The sequence below is a fragment of the Dipodomys merriami genome, unplaced genomic scaffold (genome assembly GCF_024711535.1).
Source record: "Dipodomys merriami isolate MVZ:Mamm:240054 unplaced genomic scaffold, mDipMer1.0.p SCAF_4, whole genome shotgun sequence".
In the NCBI taxonomy this organism is placed as follows: Eukaryota; Metazoa; Chordata; class Mammalia; order Rodentia; family Heteromyidae; genus Dipodomys; species Dipodomys merriami.
The window spans coordinates 9,623,432-9,638,897 of record NW_027205603.1 but is presented as its reverse complement, the minus strand read 5'-3'; the positions used below and the strand labels follow the sequence as shown (position 1 = coordinate 9,638,897).

Here is a 15,466-nt window from a genome sequence, read left to right as displayed (position 1 = left end):
CAAAGCCAGTCTGGGCAGGAAAGTCTATGAGATTCTTATCTCTCATTAATCACCAGAAAATGAGAAGTGGTGCTATGGCTCAAAGTGGAAGAGTGCTAGCTTTGAGCTCAAGCACAGTACCCAAGCCCTAAGTTCAAGTCCCACAAATGACAAAAAAAATATTATCTTTAAGTAGTTGTACAAAAGAGTTACCATCCAACAAGGCAGTTTGTGAATACAGTGCATCTTCCACATTCTCACCCAACCCTTCCAACCCACCCCTTCCCTCACTTTTCTTAATTTTGTAGGTGATGTATTGATTTTCTTTTACCATTTAACAAAGCAGTTTATGTATACAATGCGTCTTGGTCCCTGCCATTCCTTCAACATCTTCACCCCACTTCAACCTACCCCTTCCCTTTATTTTCTCTTAACTTTATGATACATTAATTCTTGACTTCCTTCTTGCCCCTTCCCACTTTCATTCATCTACCCCTCTCTCCTGGGCCGTTGAACTATTCAAAACAGTGTGGTGATTTCCTTTCAACTATTTGGCTGGCTGGTTTTCTTCTCTTGCTCAATCAATTTATTTGGCCATATATCTAATAATCCCAACATCTATGTGTCAGGCTACAATCTGCATGCAATGTGACTGGGGATGAAGAAAGTAAGATGAGTAAATGCTTTCCCATCTAATTGACCGGGATCTGAGGGCTATAGATTTTAATATAGCTTAACTTTTAAATAGTCTTACTTTCTCCTACATATTTGAATTAAGATACTTTTCTGCTCCTACACTAACAGTAACAATAACTAGTTTTACTTAAAAAAGAGCTCACATTAAAAGTTTCCAACATCATCTTTGCAACTAACAGCATAATGTACTACAGAGGAAGGGTAGCATGTACATATCTTGCTGGAAAGAAAAATCTGTGTTCTTTGGGGGGGAATAGTGCTTACTAGGAAAGCAAATTACTAGTGAGACAAGTTAGTGGGAAAGAATTTTGGCCTCTTAACTTGCAGGTGTCAGGAATAGCTGCTAAAATTAAATCTGCCTGACATTGAATTCAGGGATGGGGCTCCAAAAGAATGAGGAAGTAAGAAGGAGAAAATAATGAGGTAATAAAGATGGAACACTAAATCTTTGGCATCTCTACCTTACAGGAAACCAAAAGAGATCACCAACTGGAAAGCAGTTTTCAAAGTTTACACTTCTCTCTATTTAACCCAAAGCCAAGCTCTGTAACAAGGAAGAAGGCATATGATGGTTGAGATGGGTGGAAGTTTAGTCTTCCTGTGGCATGTCTATGGCATGTATTCCTTTCCCCACCATATTTCTTTTCTAATAAACTTTCCCATTACCTTGCTTATGTTTGTGTCTTGCCTGAATTCTTCTCTTGCCAGATGCAAGGCCCAACATCAATTTAGCTGCCCTAAACTTTCTGATAATATATTTGGTGCAATGGTTAAGCAGTTAGTGATTATGTCTACTTCTGACTTGAATCCATTGAATGGTAGCACTAGTCCCATAACAAATTTCAAATTTCCAATGTGCTTCCTCCCAGTTGTACTAAGAAGGCAGAAAACCCCAGAATATGTTTAAATCACTGTCTAAACTAGTTGAATAAAGACAGCCAAAAGATAATTAGAAATATGAGAAGAACACGTTTGGATTAGAAAGGAATCATGCATTGGATATGTTATGTGATATAAATCAATATACTGAAGGTGATTATCTGAGCAGAGCCAAGAATGAAACTCAGAAGGTAGTTCAATAAACTCTAGGTTTCCATGACAACCTAATGGCGTGAGTGAGGAGAGGCAACTGGGGAAAAGAGATGCTGGATCATTGGTCTCCGAGTTTCAATTCTTACATCCTCTCCAAGGATGATCTGCTGCAGTATTAGAAATACTTCTGCTGTTAAAAAAACCTACAGGATTTACCAATGAGTTTTGGAATAAGGAGGCTTCCCACTTCTAACTTTTCAATATTGCAAACTCACCTCCTCCATCACTTTTCCTATTCTCTGATATCACTGTACTATTTGCACATAGAAACTAATCTGGCCACAGGTACCAATCATTCACCCTCTTCCATGGAGTCCCTCCTCCCTCAGTTTCCCCCCTTCACAGCAGAGCCTGTTTTCCTGTCTTTTCCTGTCTTGTGTTTTTTTTTCCTCCAGTATATATTACTTTCACCATGATATTTCACCTATGCCTATATTATAATTTAGTCAAATTAACCCTCTCTATACTCTCTCTTTCCATATCTCTATTGTTTAACAGGTGAGAGTTAGTTTCTTCATGTCAGCTTCATCTATAGACACAATGCATGCAATATTATTCATCCTTCATTATTCTCTTTCTTTCATTTTTCTGTCGTTACTAACACTCTCATCTAAACATCATTTTTTCTGTTTCATGTGCACATTATTATGATTTTCTTTCTTCCTCTTAGCCCCTTTATGTCGATTGAACATCATATTCTCCCAGAATGGTATTTTTAGACTACAGTGACTGCCCACAGTCTGAATTGTACACAAAGAAACTGAGATTTGTCCGTGAAATATGTGAAATTTGTCTAAAATTTATCATATACTTAAAATGTGAATCCAACAATCTCACTGCATGCTAGACTAGATTGAGAAGCTCAGCAGGAAGATTAACAAACCAGTGCTTCAAAGCAGGAAGAAAAAGACACATATCAAGTCAGAGAGGAATTACTCCCTCTGAGAAGATATAGAGGAAGCATATTATGTAATATTTAATTTTTCTGATCTTAGATCTGTAACATGAAAGTTCATTTGATCAGTAGACTTTGGTTTTCTTATGAGATCTCACTTTTCAACCTTATACATTTCTAATTTTGTCCAAACCCTTTAATCCTTCAGAGAATGGTAACACAGTATGGTTTATTATGGGCAGATGTACATTTCATCACAATGGCTTCTCTACAAAGGAGGAGGCAACAATGCTTGATAAGAAATGTACTAATTACCTTGCCATGTAATTGTAACCCCTCTGTACAGTATTTTCACAATAAGAATAATAAGAATAAGAATAAGTGTGATAATCTGATGAGATCATTAAATACTAACTCATAACCTATGCAGGGTCACTTAGCCATTTATCTGTTGTTACCTATACTTAGATCAAAGCAATAATCTTTCAAACTCTATGAGTCTTTTATTAGAACAATGAACAAGAGAAAGTTTGGCAAATGCAGCAATGAATCATATAATGTCTATTTTAACCATTTTTTGAAGGTCAAAATTAACTTCAGAAAGTAAATCATCTTCCAAGATGAGAATAGTTTTGAGTTATACTGATCTACCCTTAATCTCTCTCATTTCTCATTGGGGACTATTTCAAATGGTTAAAAAGGCTCCAGCTTTGACTTTAACCATCTTTTCCATAATCTTGAGTAACTGCCTTCGAGCATCTGGATCATAATTTTTCTCCTTTGTGGAATAAGTAGATAGAACTATGAAAATGTAATTTTTTATTCTGATTTATTTATATCTAGGACTTCCTCTCGTGTTTTTGATTTTATGACAAATTTCTTATAAAAGGTCTACAAATAGGTCACCCAGGAGGATTGTATCCATTATAATCTATAATCAAAATGACTTGTAGTTGTAACTTGCTAGAGACATAATAGTTAAGAAATTAATTGTTTTCATACCATTTGTCCTCTCAGAGAGAATTTGGATCTTTAGCATACCTTGAATATGGCTGTGTTCATAATTAGGGAAAGAACCACATGGCAACATGAAGAAATCTGCTTTATATTGTGTCCTTTCACATTACTTTGTATTCAGATAGTTGAGTACCCCAAAATGATCTATACAATGATGTGTATTTTTAGACATTGGGGAATTAGATTCTGAGTCTCGCTTGTGCTAGATAAGCACTCCACCACCGAGCCACATCCTCTGCTCAAATCAGGGTAAGCTTATTATTTGTGGATTTATGAAACAGTTTTGACCAAGCACTGTCAGTAACTAACTAGCCAAACTAAAAATACCAAAAGAAATTTCAAGACTAAAAAAATAAATTAAATTCCCACATATGCGTTCTGCAGCCCAGTGGTTATGGAGAAGCTCTTCATCGGTCCATTGCTCTAAGCTGAGTGAAAATCAGCTTTTCAAAAAGCAAAATAAATGTGAATGTGTTTAGTTAAAGTGATAAAGTGAAAAAAAAAAAAGAGATTTGTTGAGCGACACCATGTCCCTAATGAGAGTGGGCTGGCATTATGGGTAAAATGAATCAAGTATCTGCAATTTATTATCAAACTCTATGGGTCCTGAGCATGAGCAGCTTTTTTTTCTCAATGACAGAGGGCATGACTCAAGTGGGAGACCATCTACCTACTAAGTATAAGGTTTTGAACTCCAATTCTACTACTACAAGTGCTGTTACTGCTGCTGCTGCTGCTGCTGCTGCTGCTACTACCACTACTACTACTGAAAGAGACTATTTTTCATGCATGAGATTAACAAAATCTCCCAGTTTAGAAGAGACACTGTTGACAGAGCTGTGGAGGAATAGGCACTCAAATACACTTGTTATATACCGGACAGTGTAAATATGAGAGGGGACTGGCATCATTTATCTAAATTACAAATGCATTTATCACTTAACTTGGTAGTTGTACTCCTTGGACTTTACTCTGGAAAAACAAATGTGTGCAAAATGTACAATATGAAAAGATATCGAATGCAGCATTATTTATAACAATGTCAAATTGGAAGTGACCTAATTTGTCTGATTAGAGGAGTTTGGCAGAAAAAAAGTATGGTATCCACATAAAGGAATCTTGTGAATCTGTGAGAAAAAATGATGTGGAAAGTACTGTTAAATAAAAACAGCAAGAGACCAGTGTAGACAACATACAGTCATATGTTTAAGAAGGTATCTTACAAATGCAAATACTCTAAAACTAAAAATAATTTGGCATCCAAGGGAAGACAGATTTTCTAATCAATTCATGACTCTCTGTATCTATAATTGCAAAATAGTGAATTATTAAGAATGAAACACCTGACAATAATCCATTAGTGTTAGATATAGTGGTATAACTTTTCATTCTCTTTTCTCTCTGCTTAAAAAATTTTTTTTCAGTCCTGGGCCCTGACTCTGTGCCTGAGTCCTGGCCCTCAGCAATTCAGCTCAAGGCTAGTGCTCTACTATTTGAGCCACAGCACTATTTCTGACTTTTTTTTTCTGCTTATGTGGTGCTGAGGAATCGAACCCAAGGCCTCATGCATGCAAGGCAAGCACTCTACCACTGAGTCACCTTCCTAGCCCCTGCTTTTAAAAAATGTTTGTGTGTATGTGAGAAATGATTTGGAAAGTTTAGTAGCAAATAGTCTTGTTTATTTACATAGCTCTCCCTAAAACCTGTTTGAGGGCATAGATGGCAAAGGAGATTAGCTGTTACTACTTAATAAAAATGGCCCTGTCTCAAACCCTGAAAATATGCATTTGTTTGATAAACATAATTTTTATGCTGTCTACTTTTAATTTGAAATAAAAATGTCCAGTTGGGACAATCAAAGCACCGGTATACTGTTGTTGAATTGCTGTTCGAGATTGTTTTTTTTTCTTTTCATAAAAATGTTTTGGGAATTTTGTTTCCCAGTGAACATGACTTGGGATAGCTCGAGGCTGTAAAACAATTATACTAGGTTGGTGAGCTCAAGATGAGAAGACGTTAAATTGCTATCGAGCTCTGTTGGTACCAAGCTACCAAGTTCCTATGATCATTAAGGAACAAACCTGTTTTGAGAGGAAGATCAATTAGAAAAATCGCTATGGGGTCATCCACTCATATTTAAAAAAAATTATATTGGACACTCTGTCTTTGGAACAGTGTTAAGAAGGGCCAAGTGGCAACCGCAGTAAAAAGCACTTCTTTCTGACATTTTGAACTGGGAGGTACTTACAAATGAAGATATGAGAAGGAACAGTTAGAAATAAGCCTGGGACCTTTTGGCCCAGGTTGTGTGAAAGATCATGTTACTGTGGAACACACGATATTTTTTAAGGTCTTTTATTCTCCAGAGTAGCATTGCTTTCAGCAGTTAAAATGTGATGTTAGAATTGTACAATACTCACATTAATAGTGGAGGCCAGAAAAAAGCAAAAAATCATCATAAGATACCCATTCAACTAAGAGGCAGTCACTGGACACAGGTGAGGAATCAAAGAGAAAAATCTTTTTGTAAAGCATTATTGTACAGCTTCTCTAGAACAAACTTGGAATATTCTGGTTGGAGCCTTCCTTAATATCAAAGAGAAAATCTCCAACCTCATTCCAAGGATGCACACAGGGAGCTAACAAGAACTAAATAAACAATGCTCTGTTTCTCAAATATTTAGCAAATAGCTCAGGGATTACTGCATACACCACCATAGAGATTTTATCCAATTCTCAAAGATGTTTCTATGCTCTGCTAAGAAAACAACTCATGTATGTATAATGGCACATTGTAATTATTTCCACATGGTTAGCACTTAGACAAAAACCAGAGGGAAGAAGGTCAACATTTAATAAAACTTCATCACAAATCAACATTAATGACAGCACAATTGAAACCCAAATCCAAAGCAACAGAAGTAATCATTGGAAATGTCAGTGCATCATGTTTTCTCCTACTTTTTTTTCTCTTCGTCACTGTTTTCCTCTGGTTATGATCTAAGTAGATGCATGATAAAGTTGCAGAAAATGACACATTAAAGCTTTATAGATAAAATCTTTGTCAGTATTTAGGGTTGGGCTTGTCTACTTTAGCCATGTGTATTTAGCCAAGTGTTCCCTATGATACAAACATTTGTAGTGGGAGGAAATCTAAATAAGTCTTCTGGTTGAGCATCTGGATGATGGGACTATATCCAAGTGATTATGATTTCTGACTCCGATCTCAAACAAAACTTTGTTCTGGGACTATTTCCTCTTGCTTCATCAATTATTGTACATAGTAGATTTTTATATGAGGTAGTGGAGTAATAGAAAAGAATAAAAACATTTTCAGTCTTACAGAGTAATATTATTACTTTTTAAAAGGAGAGTGTGAATTTTCCTAAAAAGATTGAGCAATTTTTATGCTTAAAACTTGCTTCAGCGGCAGGCGCAGGTGACTCATGCCTGTAATCCTAGCTACTCAGGAGGCTGAGATCTTAGGATCAGGGTTCAAAACCAGCCCAGACAGGAAGAGCTGTGAAACTCTTATCTCCAATAAACCACCAGAAAACTGGAAGTGGTGTTGTGGCTCAAGTGGTAGAGCACTAGCCTTGCGCTGAAGAGCTGAGGGACAGTGTCCAGGCCCAGAGTTTAAGCCCCACAACTGACAAAAACAAAACAAAACAAAACAAAAACAAAAAAAAAACCCTTGCTTAAATTATGTCAGTGTTTATTCAGAATTAAATAATTGTATGGCTCGCTTTGAATGATCTTAGGATTTACTCTATTGAGCAAAATTCAAGCCATCAAATAGAATTTAGTGCTTATTTATGGAACAACTAATAGATTGAAATATATCTCCTTTTGTCACTTTATGCAGCTAAGGGGCTAAGGTAAATCTCTTAACATTTCATTCACTCACTCATTTATTCAGCAAATATTTATTGTTTATTACGTGACAGATCTCTTCACCAGGGTTAGAGCAGAAAAAATTCTGGATTCAAAGGTATTAGGGAGAAAAGAATTAATAAACAAATGTAGATGATAGTGTCATCATATATTCTCCATATTATTCTACATTTTATAAAGAAATGCAGGAATATTTAGATGGAGTAAAGGGTCTTTCCCAGCTGTGGTCAGGAAAGACTGCAATAGTAATATTTCAGGGGAGAATTCAATGGAGAGAGGGAGGGAGTCACAAGAAAGTCTAGAATCTTAAGAGTCAAAAGAAGGAGTAGGCACAAAAATTCTGAAGTAGAAGTATATTTGCCTTGTTTGCATAACCTCAAAAGTCAATGCTGCTGCAGTGGAGTTAAGTGGAGAGAGGAAAGAAACACATTTAGTACATAAGAGGCAGGTTGTGCTGAGTCAAAGGCAGCCCTACAAATTCAAATAAACCAAGTAGAAAGTTGTGCTACTCCTGGGCATTTATCCAATAAAGCACAAAGAAGGCCACATTAAAGCCACCAGCACAACCATGTTCACCACAACCTTATTTACCATAGCCAAGGTATAGAATTAGCCCAGATCAAGAAAATATGGCATATTTCCACCAGAAAGAATGACATTGCCCCATTTGTTAGGAAATGGAAAGACTTGGAAAAAATTATATTAAGTGAAGTAAGCCAGGCCCAAAGAAACATAGGTCCCATGATCTCCCTTATTTTCAATAACTAGTATATGTCTGAGTCAAGCAGAAAAGGTCAGATAAGGTGATGTTAGGGAAATGAACCATAAGATATGTATTCAAATGTTTTTTTCTTTCATGAGATTGTTTCTAACATATTTATAAGATTATTTCTTTGTTGCTTTGTATGTCCCTCCCCCACAGTATAACCCCTGCTTTCACTGTATTTGATGTTGGTATAATTTGTGGAGGGAAGGGAAAAAACAAATCATTTAAATAGGGATACAGGTGGACCCATTGCAACAATGAGATGTACAAGTCGTTATGTTGAAAATGAACTTTACAACTTTGGTGGGGGGAGGGAGGAGACTTGGGGGGGAAGAATGGGAAGGGATGGGAAGGGGAAACAAAGGAGGAGGCTACAATGCTTGATAAGAAATGTACTCATTATCTTGCCCATGTAATTGTAACCCCTCTGTACAGTATTTTCACAATAAAAAGTAAGATATGTGAACATTTTGGTGAAGAAAAAATACATACCAAAAATATTTTTTCATGATTTCAGATCATTGATATAAATAATGTAAAGTAATAAGTTTGCATCTTTTTTGTTTGAGGAAAAGGAACACTACACAAATATAAATAAGAAATAAAGAGTCCATGTATGTACCAAGAAAAAAAGAAAATATGGCATATGTACACAAGACAATTCTATTCATTCATCAGAAAAAATGATGCTGTACTATGACTAAAGAAATGAAAAGATTTGGGAAAAAATTATATTAAGTGAAGTATGCCAGACCCAGAGTTTTCCTCATTTGTGGTAGGTAGAATGTGACTATAAATCTACAAGTAAACACACTGGATAGTAAGCAAGGGGTTACAAATGAATTAGTGAAATGCAATAGACTCTATGGAGAATGTGAATTCTTTAACAGGACAAGTCAAAATTAGTACCATGAAATGAGTACTTGCAAGAGGAGAGGATGGGGCCAAAAGGACAGGGTTAGAAGAATTAAGAAGGGAGGGGGAGGAGTGTAGACAAGAATCATTGCATATATCACAGAACTAAGAAATATAAGGGAAGGAGTGGGTCGAAGGTGGGTGCAGATGTTGAATTAGTTTCACAGATCAAGATGCATTGTACACATAAACTGCTTTGTTAAATTGCAAAGAAGTCAATACATAACCTGAAATTAAGATAAGCAAGGGAAAGGGTAGGTTGGGAGGGGTGGGTGAGAATGTTGAAAGGGGTGACATTGAAGAAGATGCATTGTATTCATAAAGTGCTTCAATAAAAGGCAATCCATTGTACAACTTAAAGATAATAAAAATATTCAAAAAAGAAAGAAAGATGTGCTGGTACCTACCATGAACAATTGCGGTTATATCAGAGCCCTGCAATGGGGTGAGAAATGGTTTCATTCTGGATGCCTGCCTAGAACCAGGAATGACAAGATGTTTCTGCTGGATTGAAGAGGTGGGTGGAGGGGAGAAGGAGGAGATGAAGAAGGAGGAGGAGATGGGAATGATTTCAAAGTACTTGATCTGAGCCCATTGGGTCATGGTTGAGCCAAATATTCATTCTTTTCTCAAATATTTATCAAAAGCAGATTTGTACTAGGTACTTTTCTTCTAGAGATCTCAGATCTCTAGAAGAATTGAATGAGGAAAATGAATGTTACTTATCAATAAATAAATGTTAGAAGGCTGTAAGTGTTGTGGAAAAGAGAAAATGAAAGAGAATGGTAAGGGATTTTGATAGCAGAAGTTCCTTTATTAAATTTGGGGACTATGGAAGGCTCCCTGAGAATGGCAATCTGATCTAAACAAGGAGGGCAGGCATATGAATTCAGTGAAGTGCACACGAACAGCACAACACCCCAGAGCTTCCCAATGGGCTGATTGTATTATAGGGTTTTGAAAGGCACTGGAGATTTGGCTTTTATTCTAAATGAACTGTGGACTCACTGCAGACTTTGGATCAGAGGAGTGACATGATCTGACTGATGTCTGAAGTTTCCTTCTGGCCGTTGCTTTGAGAATCTATTCCAGGATAGTAAATGTAGCACAGATGAGAGTCGTGGCTTGGCTTAAAGTGACACTAATGAACTTGACAAGTGATCTGATTTAGGATATAGTTAAATGTAAATCCCTCTTGATTTCCAGATCTTTCCAGATTATAGAGCAATGACTGGGTCTGAAGGCTGGAGGAGTGATAGAGTTGGTATCGACTGAGATGATGAAGACTCCTGCTTGAGGTGTTTTTTGTTGTTGTTGTTTTTTGCCATTTTAGGTTTGATATATGTGGTAGACATCACTGTGAAGGTTGGCAGTTGGACATTCAAGTCTAAGTCTCTAGAGAGAACTTTGAGCTGATGATGTGTCCTAGGTGGAGATACATAGCTGTCATTGAGAACAATGAGCAGCGGATAAAAGAATGAAGAAGGGGAGGAAAAGGCTATCCAGCAAGTGGGGACTCTGGGAAAGGATAATGGGAGCAACCCAGATGATTACATCTGTTGTGATTAGTTTTCCTTGTTGGCCACTTGTAGACAAGTTTTGAGGCAAATCTGCAGGAATGCCAAATCATTTATTTTCTCAGCGATTAGCACTTAATCATTTCATTAAAATATTTATTGTTTTACTCAGAATCAATTTTGTATTTCCTTGTTTAAGCCTTCTGAAAATTCATCTTGCCAAAAGAAATATGAGTGCCTTGTAGGGTTTTATGGCTCATAGACAAAGGATTCCTTTCGTTTTACCAAGTTATTTGTGCTTCTGAGCCTGCCTGTGTTCGGAATCTTGTATTAATAAGTTAATATTTATTGTGTGCAAGCCCCTAATAATGTGGTGCTTGGCATTGAGTGAACTATAAAAATGATTCGATTTTTTTTATAAACCTTCCCAAAAGAAAGACAAAGACTGTGATTATACAAACACTTTGTAAATAACAATACAAAGGTTTGTGATGCCTGTTATATCACTTTATATTTAGCTATTACATTGTTGGTATTCTTCATTCTTAATTGGATTATAAATTCCTGGAAGGCATAGTGTATGCCATGCATATTTCTCATCTCACAGAGATAAATATGTATGAGACCCAATGACTTTTTTGTGGAATGATAAGTTAATGTGTGTTTGTACTTTTAGTTTTGTTTTTTTATTTTATTGTGGTGCTGGGGATTGAACCCAGGGCCTCACACATGCTAGACAAGCAGTTTGCTAATTGAGTTATTCTCCCTGCCTTCACTGCTTCCCTTCCCTCCTCACCATCGCCCACTCTCCACATCTGCTGTTGTTTAAAAGCTGGGTAGTAACAAAGACAAGAGATGGCAAGAGATTGCTCTCTTTGGCAGGACCTGACTAGCATGACTTCCATTTTGTGGCTTAGTTTTTCTATACTGCTAGTCCTTACTGAAAATATATCAATATGTATTTTAAGGTCTCTTCGTATTATCTGTACTTCTAACACTTCATTGAATATTTTGACCATTGAAATAATTAAACCTTTGGGCGATGGTACATGTCATATCTCTTCCATCCTGATTGGTATTTAGTTTAGTGCAAATGGTTGTATTTAATCATTTCTTTGATTAAATAAAGGCATTTAATGGCCCTTTTGAATCTTGTAGTTAGTGAATTGGATGGCATATATTTTTATTTCTAATTTATTTATATCACTATAAATACCTTTGAAATGATGATTTTTTTCTTAGTAACGTTTTTCTGTTCAGAATATTTATTAACAAATTCCTCCAAATATTACGCAGTTGTATTTGGTGGTCCATATAATTTCATATGTAACTTAATAGTGCTCATTTACAGTTTTAAGAATCTAAGCCCATGTATAAAGTAAATGCTGACTTTGATAATATTCCCATAGGAAGCATTTTTATAAACAATTTGAGGGGATTGGGTAAATATTATAAACTACAGTGAATAAAAGAGCTTAGTTACCAAACTAAATAGGTGCTTCTAGAATGAAACATCTGCATAGAGTGTTTCTATGTGGTGTGACAGTTGAAGAATATCATAGAACATTCTTTTTTGAAAAAGACCCTTGGCTTAGCTCATTTGCTTTCTCTTCCAGCTCAAAAGCTGTCATAATACTTCTTAAACTCCTGCAAGGCAGCTAAATTCCTGATTAGTCCTTGAAAGCCCGATGAAGACTTGGAAAACAAATCAGTACAAGCCAAACTTGAATTTTTGCAAGATTTGGTAGTAGAAACTTTAGGCTATAAATTGCTTTTCATAAAAAGAAAAAAAGCAATAGAAGCCTCTCTTGGCCTTATATTTTGCAGCTTGTCATTACCTGATAGTTTTTCTTGAGCTTTGTCATGACTATAGATTACAATCAGCAGATTAGAAGTCGTGAGCTTGAAGGTTTCAGGATATTTATAGTCAGGCATTATGGTGTTCAGACAGGGCCATCGAGTCTCTTCCTTAGCTTATTCCTTTGTAGATCATTTGGCAAAGGGGACCATATTAAAATATCTATTTTTAGAGGATGCTACTTAGCCTTTCCCTTTCTCCATGAAAACTATGGAGTTTTAACTTCTCCATCTCCACAGAAAGAGGCAGATCCAAAGATAGTGAAATGAGTCTTAAGGCTTGTAAGCAGCATCACAAGGAAAGAGAAACAGAGGACAGAATCAGGGGCTCTGGACTAGGTTGGAAGAGACTGTAGTCCATTCTGTAGTAGAGGTAGGTTATGGACGGAATGTGATTTTAGGAAATGATATGAACTTGAGAATTTTGTGTTCATGCAAGTTTCATCCACAAGAAATACTAAGTGGAAGCTGAAAATTGTACCAACGAAGCACAGACATAGAACACCCCTCAAACATATACCAGTAATGCCAGTTTCCCCCACCACGAGTCACACCCATCCCTACCCCTCCTTAACAATGTTCTCTATACCTTAACAATGGCTCCCATTCTGCCAATGCTGACAACCATTTCCTCAAACTAACCACATGACTTCAAAAGATAAAGCAGCTGATATTTATTGTTTATTCCTAACCCCTTAACAAGTGTCAGATTGTGCACCTGTTTTGATTAGATTCCTGCCTTTTTTATGTGTCACTGAGGAAGATTCTGTTAGCCTCTCCACACCGTTCCTGCTAGCCTGCCTTGTGGTCACAGTTGTGGTTATCATTGATAAGTTATAGAACCACATTAGTCATATTGTACCAGAAGTGACTGCACATTCTGCATGACTGCTAGCCCATCTTCCATATTTTATAGGAAGATCATAATAGAAAGCAAAAATTGTTGAAAAGGAAATGAAAATTTCAATCCTATTATTTGTGGATTATGTGTTGCCTTCATAATATTTGGAAGTCCCAAATTAAGGAACTTGAATTATTTTGAATGTACAAGAACAAGATTTGTTTGTACAAAGATTTGAATGGACAAGATTTGAATGGACAAGTAAGGAAAGTCAAAGTGAGATCGATGAACATGGAATCTCGCCTGCTCCTGTTGATATCCTGGGACTGGACTCGGGCCACTCCTGGCATGATGGATGGATGTCATAGGTAAATGCAACATCACCAAAGTATTTCTTTGAGCTTCAGTAACTAGTAACTAAATGTCAGTTTTTCCTGAGTGCTTCCACAAGTCTCTGGACTCTTACTGGACATCGTATCTGTATACATAATTTCAAAAGCGGTCCCCATGAGCTCAGTATGAACTGGAAACATTATGTTTATTGTTGTAAAACCAATGAGAAGTTTCCTGATCTGATCAACACACTCATTCCCTAGACTTTTAATCAAGACCATGTACCAAAAAATCCAGTGAAGTCAACTGCAAAGTGAGTATGTACTAGATATAAATATTTTTGAAGATGGGACCTGTGATCCTGGATTAAACTGGATAACTCACAAAATTTTAATAAAAAGGAGGAAATGTCATGTACCAGTGGCTTATACCTATAATCTGAGCTACTTGGAAGGCTGAGATCTGAGGAGCACAGTTTGAAGCTAGCCTCGGAAGGAAAGCCCAAGAGACTCTTATCTCCAATAGAGTACTAAAAAGCCATAAATGGAGCTGTGATTCAAGTGGTAGAGCACTAGGCTTGAACAAAGAAGCTCAGGGACAGTTTTTAGGCCCTTAATTCAAGCCCTAGATCACTCCTCCCCCTACCTCCAAAGGAGGAAATAATTATCTAGATATTATTATTATCTAAATGAAGTTGGTATACATTGTCAAATGCCCAGATAAATGTTGACCAAAACCTGATCTTCTCAAATAGTTAATTTATAGATATAATAGACAGTTGATGAGAATAGATGCTTTTTCCAATAAACCTCCCCTTAGCTGTATTTTGGACTACTTTCTGACCCTGGGCAACAGGAGTACATCTTTGCTATCTTTAGTTCTTCAATGAAAACTAAAGTTGAAAGTGTTACATTTGGAAGTTTGGGCAGTTTTTCTTACTTATCTTTCAACACAGCTTATCTGAGAAATATGCATTCCATTGTTGATTCCAAATTGTGGATTTTGTGTGGTGGATGACACTGGATAAGAGCATCTCCATTATCATCTTTTCCTAGGATATGAAGAATATTCACATTCATCCTACTGGCCACTGCACCTGTCTAACTACTGTCAGAGAGAAGAAGGGGAAAGTGTGATCAGAGTCTCATCAATTAGAGTCAACTCCTAAAAATAATATAAATGACTTCTGCTGAAACATGGAAGATTAAGTCCCCATCAATGACAGTTGCAGGATTGTATAAAGGACTCAAGAAGAGAAGTTGAAAGGTGAGAAGAAAATCACCAAATTTGAGAACCCAGAAAACAAGATTACTAGCAGTTCATCAATCAAGTTTGAGAAAGCTGATTTGCAAGGTGAGCCACCTGACGTCTCTGGAATTGGCAGTGATACTAGGCTTGTCTGGCAATAAGGCCGATGATGGACAAACATGGAAGATTTGTGTCGTCAGTTTAACAGACAGAGAGTCAGAGCTTCAACCTTCTCGCTCATTTCAAAACAACCTCATAGGTATTTCTCCCCACTCCAGCATAAAGATGGGAGGTTCTTTGCTGGAGTGTGTGTGCTAGATATTACCGACTTGTTCCTTTTGCTGTACCCTCTATCTTTTCTCTCCTCTCTTTGCAGAAGGAGGCTTCCCTAAATGGATCCATCAACAGCTCTGTAG

At 36.7% G+C, this 15,466-nt stretch overlaps 1 long non-coding RNA gene across 1 annotated transcript in view; it reads left to right on the top strand.

Annotated features, from left to right (window-relative positions):
* Window positions 1-15,100, top strand: part of LOC138806196 (uncharacterized) — a 61,737-nt gene extending 46,637 nt beyond the window's left edge. Inside the window, exon 3 of the long non-coding RNA XR_011365735.1 lies at window positions 14,858-15,100. This is a non-coding gene — a long non-coding RNA (uncharacterized lncRNA). The remainder of the gene's footprint in view (window positions 1-14,857) is intronic.
* The last annotated feature ends 366 nt before the right edge of the window (window positions 15,101-15,466 follow it).